Source organism: Triticum urartu, chromosome 2 (assembly GCF_003073215.2).
Source record: "Triticum urartu cultivar G1812 chromosome 2, Tu2.1, whole genome shotgun sequence".
Classification (NCBI taxonomy): Eukaryota; Viridiplantae; Streptophyta; class Magnoliopsida; order Poales; family Poaceae; genus Triticum; species Triticum urartu.
The window spans coordinates 514836830-514847905 of NC_053023.1; the positions used below are offsets into that span (position 1 = coordinate 514836830).

Here is an 11076-nt window from a genome sequence, read left to right on the forward strand (position 1 = left end):
GCGCGCGCCCTTCGCCTGTCGATGTGGTGCCCGTCTACCGCCGGCTCGCACCCCGTCCCCTTGGCCCGTCGTCGCCGGACTACGCCGGCCACGCTCGCCGAAGAAAGGGTCCCACTAATACGTGTTGCGAACGGACGGCTCGGGTGCGGCCGCTCGCGAGCGCTGGATCGCGCGCGCGCGTCGCCCAGCGTATGGGTTTTGACATAGTATCTCGTTCGGTCGCGAGTCCGGGTCCGGCTCTCGCTCGAAGGGGCCAAAGCTCAACCTATATAAGTAGCGCGTCTTTCCCCGTGCACCATACTACGCCCCCCTCCAGTCTACCTCCAACCATTGGATCATCGGAATCCCGTTCGCGAGAAGATTGGCGACACCGCGCACCGAGCATGGCAACTGACCAGCAGCGCCGCGCACCGAGCATGGTAGCCGACCAGCAGCGCCGCGTGAAGCTGATAGTTAGCTACGGCGGGAGGATCGAGCGCGCCGAGAGTCGCCCGCCGAGGTACGTCGGCGGCGAGCACCTGCTCCTCAACGTCCTTTCGTCCGTCTCGACGAGGGGCTTCCGCGACCAGCTGGCGGCGCGCGCGGGCTTCTCCAACTTCTCCGTCAAGTACTGCTACTCCGGCGAGGGGCTGGACTCGCTCTGCGACGTGGACACGGACGAGGACCTGCGCGACATGCTGGACATCTTGCTCTACCGGGACCTTCAGGCCCGGCTGTTCAACGACAAGAACACGCGCCGGTTCCGAGTCTACCTGTTCCGTGACGCCGCCGCCGCCCCGTCGCTGACCTCCCAGGCCCTCGGGAAACCAGCTCCCATGCGGCGTAGCGCGACGTCGCCAGCTCTGTTGCCGGCGAAGCCGGCCGACGTCGACGGGCGGCCCTCCCAGGGCCTGGCCGCTCCCGCTCCCTCTCTCGTGCCGCGGATCACGACGTCGCCGAATCCGTTGTGCAAGACGTCGACGGCCGGCACGACACCCTCCAAGCCGCCGCTCGCCCCCGCTCTCGCATGGCGGATAGCGTCGTCGCCTTTGTTGACGGCAGACTCGACAGATGACACGACTTCTTTGATCACCACCACGTCGACATCAGCAGCCAGAGCTACCCAACATACACCACCCCACACGGCGGCGTTCCGACCAGCAGAGCAGCGTAATCCGGTGTATCAGGCGGCTCCAGTATTCGTAGTGCCAGTAATGCCGCAGGTCATAATCCACCGGCCGATGATCATCCTCGTACCCGTGTACAATTCAAAGGTGGCTATGGGCTGAGAATTTTTGGAGTCACAATCGAATATGAAAATACTTAGTCAAGTGAGAATTAGCAATCCATAGTTTGTGTAGATTAGATGCCTCACAGGTTGTAGACATGAGGTGACAAATCAAAATTCTAGATTGATCGGTGGTTATGCACCACGGGATGTAACTTATAGGCGTGACTTCAATTTTTCTTATAGTTCACTCTAAATTGTTTATATGTTTTATAATTAATGATGTCAATTCCATTATATTCGGTGTTAGTATCACCATGCGTGTACATCCTAGCTTTAGTGTGCCTTTTTTGAACTACACACTGATCTTGTATAGTGCAATCTCTTTAGACGAGCTTCGCTTTTAATATTTTTGTGTTTTAAGATGTGCGTATTCGTTTTGGCCCCGGGCCTATATTCTACTGAAATATGCGCAATTCATCTTCCTATAGATTCACGCGTTAGGTTGTATTCTTCTTTGTATTACACAGTGTGCTCTTCGTTTTGGGACAATAGCATGGCCCACGTATGGTCCCTATTAGACGAGCGCAGTCCTTTTGTTAGTTGTTGGTCTAGACAGGGACGAGACGCTCATGTCCCACGTCTTAATGTTTTGCATTGTTAAGTGAAATGAAAAATACCAAAGAGAACAACTCGCTGATGGAGGTGTCGGTATTAAAGAAATCAATAGGCAAGTTCTGTACTCACTATGGTACCGTGTTGTTCCTAGATGGAATAACACAACATACCTTCAGAATAATGAACCGCCAAAGAATCCTCTACTGACACCACCATCAATATTAGAACTACAGAAGGTATGTAATATCAATAGAAGAAATTATCCTCATAATTTGTGTCCACCGATGAAAAACGGCAGGGGTGGAGACATGAGCCGAGTAGGGACAGGCGCACGTATGTCTCATTGTAAGCAAGACAGAAGGCAAGCATTGCGTCGGGGAAGCTCCAGATGGGCCGGCCCAGCCGCGCGGGAGGCTACAACCTCCTTTTACTATTTTCTTACGTATTATGTTTTCTTTTTTGCTTTATTTTTTACTTTTGTTTATACTTTAAAATTCTAAATAAATATTACAAAATAATCTATAAAAAACATTAAAAATGTTGAACAAGCATTTGAAATATTAAATGCATATGTAGAAAATATTTATCATGTATACAAAAAATGTATGAAAATTTTTATTATGTATTTGAAAAATGTTAATCAATCATTTGAAAAACGTTTGAATAAGTATCTGAAAAATGTTAATCAAGCATTTGAAAAAAGTTAAATGTGTATAGAAGAAGCGTTGAGCATGTTTTAGAAAAATGATGAAATGTTTTGATCATGAATACAAAAAATGTTAATCAAGAATTTCAGAAAATGTTGAACAAGTATTTGAAAAAATATTAATCAAGCATTTTGAAAATGTTAAATGTGTATAGAAAATGTTGATCATATATTAAAAATGATGAAATTTGTTTACCATGTATATAAAAATGTTCAAGCATTTAAAAGAATGTTGAATAAGTATTTGAAAAATGATAATTAAGCATTTGAAAATGTTAAATGTGTATTGAAAAAATGTTGACCATATATTTAAAAAACTGAAGAATTTTGTAATCATGTATATAAATTTTTTAATTAAACATTTTAGAAAATATTGACCGAGTATTTAAAAAATGTTGATCAAAAATTTGGAAATGTGTATAGAAAAGATGTTGACCATGTATTAAAAAATGTTAAACTTGTATTTGAAAAATGTTAATCAAGAATTTCCAAAAAATTAATGTCTATAGAATTTTTTTACCATGTATTTTAAAAATATTAATCTTGTATTTATAAATTTTAAATGTGTATTAGAAAATGTTCTTGACGTATACGAAAAATGTAGAATGAAAACCAAAAAAGAAAGAAAACGAAAAATAAATGAAAATAAAAAATAAAATCAAAGAAAAAAATTATAAAAATAAAACCTAAGAAACAAATGTAAAAAAGAATTGAAAGACTATGTAAACCAATAAAGAAACAAATAAAAACCAAAAACATTGAAAACCAAGAAAGAAGACAAAAAACGAAGAAGGAGAAAGAAAAGAAAAACTAATAAAAGCATGAAAGAAACAAATAGGAACCGAAAGAAAAACTGAAGTATAATGACGAAAAAACCTGAAGAAGAAATAAGAAAACCAAACAAGAAAGAAAAAAGAAGGGGAAAACAGAAAAACCCGAGTGTTCTCCCTCAAGTTGGTCGCGTCTCCTATCCTAACGCGAACCCAGCCTTAGCGTAGTTGCTAGAAACACCAGCCACCATCATAGCCACCTGAGATCGATCGTTGGGGACCTCTCTTTTTGTCCCTATTTCTTCTGTTTTATTACTATACTAGCAAAAGAGCCTGTGCGTTGGAACTTGATAAAAAATCACCACACAATTCCATAACCTAATAACCACGACTCCTGACTCGAATACATCCACATTTTTTATTTCAACACATGGAAACCCATCTGTGTTGCCACTTATCCTCCTTTCTACCCTCATTGATGGTGGCTTGAATGCTCACACAATCAGAATACGTTTGAATGTTGTTAATTAAAGTGTCTATCTCTACATAAGAAGATAAATATGCTTTTTCCCATGAGGTTTTAGCGAGACGTGCATGTGTGGTTATAGTTTTTTTTGTCTTCCATCTTGATTTTGCCGAGGTGCTCATTTTCAATCCGGATCGCACCGGTATAAAAGAAAGAAGGATCATGCGCGACACCGGTATGAAAGAAAGACAGATCATGTGTAGCACCGGTATGAAAGAAAGACTGATTGTCGTGGGAACGATTCCGACAATAATAAGGGATAGGGTAAAGGAGCATGATCTATCGAGATGCATATGGGTGACATGATGGTTTTAGCGAGTTCGGGCCTCTCACGGTGGAGATAACAATCCTACGTCTCGTGCTCCGGAGAGGCTTTGCTTTATCGGAGTGTGTATCCGGACATTACAATATATGTGTGTGAGAGAGAGGGGAGAGCGGATCTCCATGCCTGAGCTATGTCCTGAGACTAATGGTTAGAAAGAGAGAGAGGTGGAAGAAAAGAGCCCCCTAGTCTAGTGGTGGGGGTGGCTTATATAGAGTGCGCCACCCCCTCACCTCCTATGTTACAAAGTGGGGGCGTTAATGCCATAACTCAGCCTACTACTAAGATGATGCTTCGAGTGCCTTGTCGACTGCTAGTCTTCGCATATCCGAGTGAGATCAGATGCTCCGAGTGGAATGAGTTGGTCGAGTGGAGTGCTATGCTCCGAGTGGTTATTGTCGTCCGAGTGACTTGATGGTCATCCGAATGGATAGTATGTCTGTATGAAATTTATCTGGACCCACATGCTGTGTGGACCTCATGCTTTATGATATTTCGACCCTTCATGGGCCTACCTGTTATGTGTATCCCCAACATTAGCCCCCGAATCGATTGCAATTTTGTAGAACGAGTTTGTGAAAGAGACAATTTGGCCCGAGTGATTATGGAAATACTCGGTACCCATCATCGTGCTTTCAGACAACCAAGGTTTGAACAAAATCTCAATGGATTCTGGTACTGTGCTTCCCGACTGATCTGGGGTAAGTGCCCGCAAGGAGCAACTTGGTGACATTCGATCATCTCTCGGAAGAGGTTAACTTGTGATCAGAGTATGGATGTGTCATTAAATCCGGGCAACAAGACTGACGCATGGACTATTCTGTCGGAAAGATGCCATTCTTATCCCGGAGGAACGTTAATACGAGTCGGTTCTAGATCCAAACTTATGAGTTTCACGCTTTGAGTCCTAGAAAAAGGCTCAAAAGAGGTCCACGGAGGAGCATTAAACTCACCTTATAGCAATTTTTTTGGTAGCCGACGGGAGCCTTATAACTTGTTTGTTTGTTGTTCGTCACTCAGACTGGTCTGGCCATAACGAGTGGAGATTACTCCAGTGGGGGCATGCTGAGTGCACCCACTGGGTGTAGTCCCCGAGACCGCCGTCGACTGTGGGCAGTCGGCGGGGGTCTGAGAGAGAAAATCTTCTTAGCTGGTACTGATTGGACTTGTTCCTCTCCGAGTCGAGGTTGAGTAGTACTTGAGGATCTGATATTGGTCTAGCTTGCTTCTCTTCAACTTAGAAGTCGAGTAGTACTTGAGTGATCTGGAGCCGGTCTTGCATCGAGTAACAGATTACTCGGAATTTTGTTCTAAGGGTGCGCGATCAGTGCACCCATATGGTGTAGTCCCCGAGACTCCGACTGATTGTTGATAGTCGGTTGGAGTCTTTAGGGTTTGTTGTACTTGAATGTTGATGCTGGACTTGAGCAAAATGTTTCTTTATGAGTTCTCTTCCAGTGGGGGCACGCTGAGTGCACCCACTGGGTGTAGTCCCCGAGCCTCTGTCGGACAAGATGAGTCGGCCAGAGGGTTTAAGTCTCCTGGTAAACCTCCACGCAGTCGACACGGTAAATATCTTTTAGTCTGAAATTGAGTCAATCGGATGCATCTTCAGGCACTTGACATGGTAAGTAAGCTCAGCCTGGAGTTGAGTCAGTCGGACTAATCTTCGTGCACTCGGCATGGAATAAATTTAGCCTGGAACTCGGTCAAGCAGGTGAATCTTCATGCTCTCGCACGGTGAATGAATTCGGCTTTGAAACTGCCGACTGTAGAAAAAAGCTGGACACTCCAGGGAGTAATCATTCCAGTAGTACTTCTTATATTGACTGTTAGATTTTGCGTGAAAGGGGTATTTGTAAGAGTACATTGTATCCGTAGAGGATCTTTGTTTTCACCCTTTTGCATGAAAGGGGTATTTGTCCGAGTGGACGTGCTTCCTGACTGATCGGGGTATGTTGACTGCAAGGAAAAAGTTGGTGGCACTCATATGTCTCCCGGAGGAGATAGACTAGTGGTCTGACCTGGATGTGCCATTAAACCCGAGTGGCGAGGCTAGTGTGTGGGCCGACTCTCCGGAGAGAGGCCAATCATTATCCCGGGGGAACACCAGCACATGCCATCTCTAAGTCCAAGTTTGTGAAACTGACACCTTGGAGCCTAGGATAAGGGCCAAGTGTATCCATAGAGGAGTGTCGTTTTCACCCTTTTGCAGTCCTAAAGATGACTTCAGGTAATGATTTGGGTGATCATCCGAGTGGACAGTACTACCCTTATAGATTTTCGGCGGAACAAGCATGTATGGTCAGAAAGATATTCTTGATGTGATCAATGGGTTAGTCGAATGGGCGTAACCCCTGAGGGCGGCATGGCCAACGGCTGCGCGTAGCCCCAGAGTGATGCTTGAAAGAGGTAAGCTTGCTACAAAGTGTGATATGAGGTTTGATCATATGAGTAACTTAGTCATTCTCATGTTGGGGGTGTAGAGGTAAAGACATGTCTAACTGATGGTGACGCGCGAGGCGGCCGAGGGGCGATTATGTGTACAAGCGAGTGATGACGCGCAGAGCGCCCGAGTGGTGAAGACATGCCCAACCGAGTGGCGACGCGCGGGGCAGCCGAGTCATGATGTGCGAGGTGGTCGAATGATGAAGACGTGCACAACTGAGTGGTGAAGACATGCACAACCGAGTGGCGACGCGCGGGGCGACCGAGTGGTGATGATGTGCGAGGTGATCGAGTGAAGGAGACATGCACAACTGAGTGGCAACACGCGGGGCGGCCGAGTGATGAAGACGTGCACAACCAGTGGCGATGCGCGGGGCGGCCGAGTGGTGATGACGTGTGAGGTGGTCGAATGTAGGACTACATATCCAGCCAAGTGGTGACGCGCGGAGCGGCCGAGGGGCACGGATGTGTACAACAGAGTGACGACGTGCGGGGCGGCCAAGTGGTGAAGATGTGCACAACCGAGTGGCGACGTGTAGGACGTCCACGTGGTGATGACGTGCACAACGGAATGGCGCTGCGCGGGGCAGTCGAGTGAGGATGTGCGAGGTGGCCGAGTGAAGGACTACGTGTCCAGCCAACACTACAAAAAAAAGACACATCCGTGACATTTTGGGCCGAATGAATTTTTTTCTGTCATACTTATGACACTTCTATGATGATAATTGTGACAAAACCCGGTATCATCATAGATGTGGTGGGGTCCTACTTCTGTGACAAAAAATCATGACAGAAAATGGGCTTTTCGTCCTGGGCGGGCCGGAGACGCAGCCGCATGACATTCTTTGGGCCGTCCATGACGGAAAAAAACCATGGTAGAAGCGAGGGCGAGGAAAATATCGGGGTGTTCCCGGTTACGGTCGGTGGTCGGGGCCGAGCGATGCGTGTTCCTCTCGTACACGCATGCGCGTGGGTGCGAGGCGTTGGGCTCTAACTAAACTCGAGCGAGGCGTTGGGCTCTAACTGAACCCGAGCGAGGCGTTGGGCTCTAACTGAACCCGAGCGATTGCACTGCAGGCTATGCGTTACTGAACCCGATCGATCGATCGATGGCTGTTAACTGAACCCGATCGAGCGATTCCTTTGCTACTGCTGCTAACTGAAGCCGATGGATGCTGCCTCTAGATGAACAGTGAGCGTGCTGGGGGGGGGGGTTGGATGAACAGTTCCCGGTGGGGGTGGATGAATAGGACCCCGTGGTGTTGCCTCTGGATGAACAGGACCCCGATCGATCGAGCTGGTTGGGGCTGGATGAACAGGACCCCGTGGAGGGCAGGATGAACAGGACCACCCCGTGGAGGGCAGGATGAACAGGACCACCCCGTGGAGGGCAGGATGAACAGTAGATGATGGAGGGCTGGATTTACAGTAGCCCGTGGAGGGGTGGTTGAACAGGAGCCCGTGGAGAGGGCTGGTTGAACAGTATCCGGTGGAGTAGCACGCGGTGGAGGCTGGATGAACAGTCACAGGTGGAGGCTGGAGGAGGTCGATGGTGGATGAACAGTAGCCCGTGGAGGTTGGAAGGGGGTCGATGGTGGAGATGAACAGTATCCCGTGGAGTCCCGTTTTGCGGTACGCCACACCCCTCCCGATGAACAGGACCCCCGTTTCGACCGTAGCGCTCCAACACAAGTCCGTTTTCTCCATTTTGCGGTACGCCACACCCCTCCCGATCAACAGGACCCCTGTTTCGACTGTAGGAGGTCCGTTTCCTCCATTTTGCGGTACGCCAGACCCCTCCCGATGAACAGGATCCCGTTTCGAACGTGGCCGGTCGAACACAAGGCCGTTTCATCTGTTCTGCGGTACGCCAGGCCTCATTTCCATCGGCTGTTCCATCCAAGCCCTCCCGATGAACACGACGACGCATTCCGTTCCGACCCAGCCGGTTGGCTCCCCATGAACACGACGACGACGCTGTTTCTCCGTTCCGACCTAGCCATGTCGAGCCCTGGCCGTACGTATGCGCGAGTAGGCATTCGAGACCCTTCCCATATGTACGTACGTGGCCGTATTTTCTTTCTTGCACACTGGCCGCTGTACGTACATGTACATGCTACATGCACGCCTCTACTACGACACGTGCGCGCCTCTACATCGACCATTATGTACATACACGTTTACGACCAGAATGACAACGCTACGTATGCTTCGACCAGGTGGGTACCGACTGTCAGGCACTTCCTTGCCTGCGAAGATGTAGCTGGTGGGTCCCAGTAGTCAGGGGGACGAATCGTTTTTTTGTTTTTGCCCGGACGCACTTTCTGCGTGCGAAGATGTAGCTGGTGGGTCCCAGCAGTCAGGGGGAAACATTTTTTTCACAAAATACGGTGGCCCGTCCGGTGGGTCCCCGCTGTCAGGTGGAGGAATAATTATTTTGCGCGTAATAAGGAGGCACTTCCTTGCCGCGGCCGTGGACCCAGCTGTTAACCTCTCCATGTACAATCCACGTCCGATGGAAGCCGTTCCTTGACCACGTTGACCACGCCGCGCCGAGAGCACCAGGGCGGTGGACGACGGCGAGGCCTAGAAAGGGGACGACGTGGAGCCGGGGAAGATGCGGCAGTGGATGCCCACGCGTAGAGGAGTACGACGGTTCACTGGTTCGCTGCGGTGTGAGGCTGCCGTCGCCGTAGAATAACACGGGGTGTGGGTGAGTAGATGGATGGCCTGGCCAACAGTGGGAATAGTAGGGGCGGTGAGGCCTCCGGGGCAGCACAGCCGGCCACGGGAGGCAGGAGCATGCGGCACGACCGGCGCTGCTTTGGGCGGCTGGAGCAACAAGACCAGAGGTTGAAGAAGCACTACGACTGTTGGATGGACATCATACGATCACTGGAGCTAGAATCGTTCATATTGACTAAGTTGACAAAGCACTCCGTCCCCGTCAACTTAGTAGGCCCACAAGTCAGCCTCCCACCAAGGTGGGTCCCAACTAGCAGGGGGAGTATTCATTTTTTTGTGCATAATAAGGAGGCACCTCCGGTGGGTCCGAGCTGACAGCGGGGGGAAAGTTTTTTTCACGAAATACGTGGCCTATCCGGTGGGTCCCAGCAGTCAGGGGAAACGTTTTTTTCGCCAAATACGGTGGCCCGTCCGGTGGGTCCCCGCTGTCAGGTGGAGGAATAATTATTTTCCGCGTAATAAGGAGGCACTTCCTTGCGGCTGCCGTGGACCCAGCTATCAGCCTTTCCACGTACAGTACTCTTCCGATGGAAGTCGTTCCTTGACCATGTTGACCACACCGCGCCGAGAGCACCAGGGCGGTGGACGACGGCGAGGTCTAGGAAGGGGACGATGCGGAGCCGGGGAAGACGCGACAGTGGATGCCCACGCGGAGAGGAGTATGAGGGTTCACTGGTTCGGCTGCGGTGTGAGGCTGTCGTCGCCGCAGAATAACAGGTGGTGTGGGTGAGTGAAGGGATGCCCTGGCCAGCGGTGGGAGTAGTAGGGGGCGGTGAGGCCTGCGCGGCAGCACAGTCGGCCACGGGAAGCAGGAGCAGGCGACATGAACGGCGCTGCTTTGGGCGGCTGGATCAAGAAGAGCAGAGGTTGAAGAAGCACGACGGATGTTGGATGGACATCGTACGGTCACTGCAGCTAGAATCGTTTATATTGACTAAGTTGGCAAAGCCCTTGGTACGCGTCACCTTAGTAGGCCCACAGGCCAGCTTCCGAAATGGTGCGCCCCAAATGTCAGGGGGAGAAATCATTTTTTGGGCGGGTGAAGCTAGAATATCCGAGATTGAAGAAGAAGCACGGCATCCGTTGGATGGACATCCAACGGCCACTGCTGCTAGAAGCGTGTGTTGACTCTAAGTTGACAAAGCCTTGCATACGCGTCAACTCTCTTTTTTAGGGGACGCGTCAACTTAGTAAGGCCACAAGTGTGTGGCAGAGAACTTATAGCCCATTTGAGATTTGTAAGAATGTGCAGCCAATTTTTGAATTCTAATGGAATTTACTACAGCCCATTTACAGTTTGTTAAAAGTAAAGCCCATTTCAACCAACCGTTCAAAACAGAATTCAATAAAATTTCCCACATTTTGATGGGATCCGAAATATTTTTATCCCGAAATTTCTAGTCAGATTAAATACAATTTCAATATAAATTTATATTATGTAAAAATCCAACGAAACATTGCTCTCGCAACAATTAATGGAATTAAATATTTTTAATATCCAAAAATAATATTTTATAAAGTAATTACGTGGTTGGTGCATTTTTTATAGTTACTGCCCAGTTTTTATAATTACATCCTATTCATTATTTCTTAAAGCCAATTTTCTTGTTAAGCCTAATGCATCCCTCCTAGGAAAGATTTGCAGCCCAGCGGGGCGGAGAATAACAACTTGACCTTGCTTGGGTATTCCTAAAAAAAGTATAGCTGGGCTAGCCATTTTCAGCTTGAAAAAAA

The 11076-nt window shown here is 48.6% G+C and overlaps 1 pseudogene; it reads left to right on the forward strand.

Moving 5' to 3' along the window:
* The first annotated feature begins 316 nt into the window (after positions 1-316).
* LOC125538375 lies at positions 317-1152 on the forward strand (annotated as a pseudogene).
* Positions 1153-11076: the final 9924 nt, after the last annotated feature.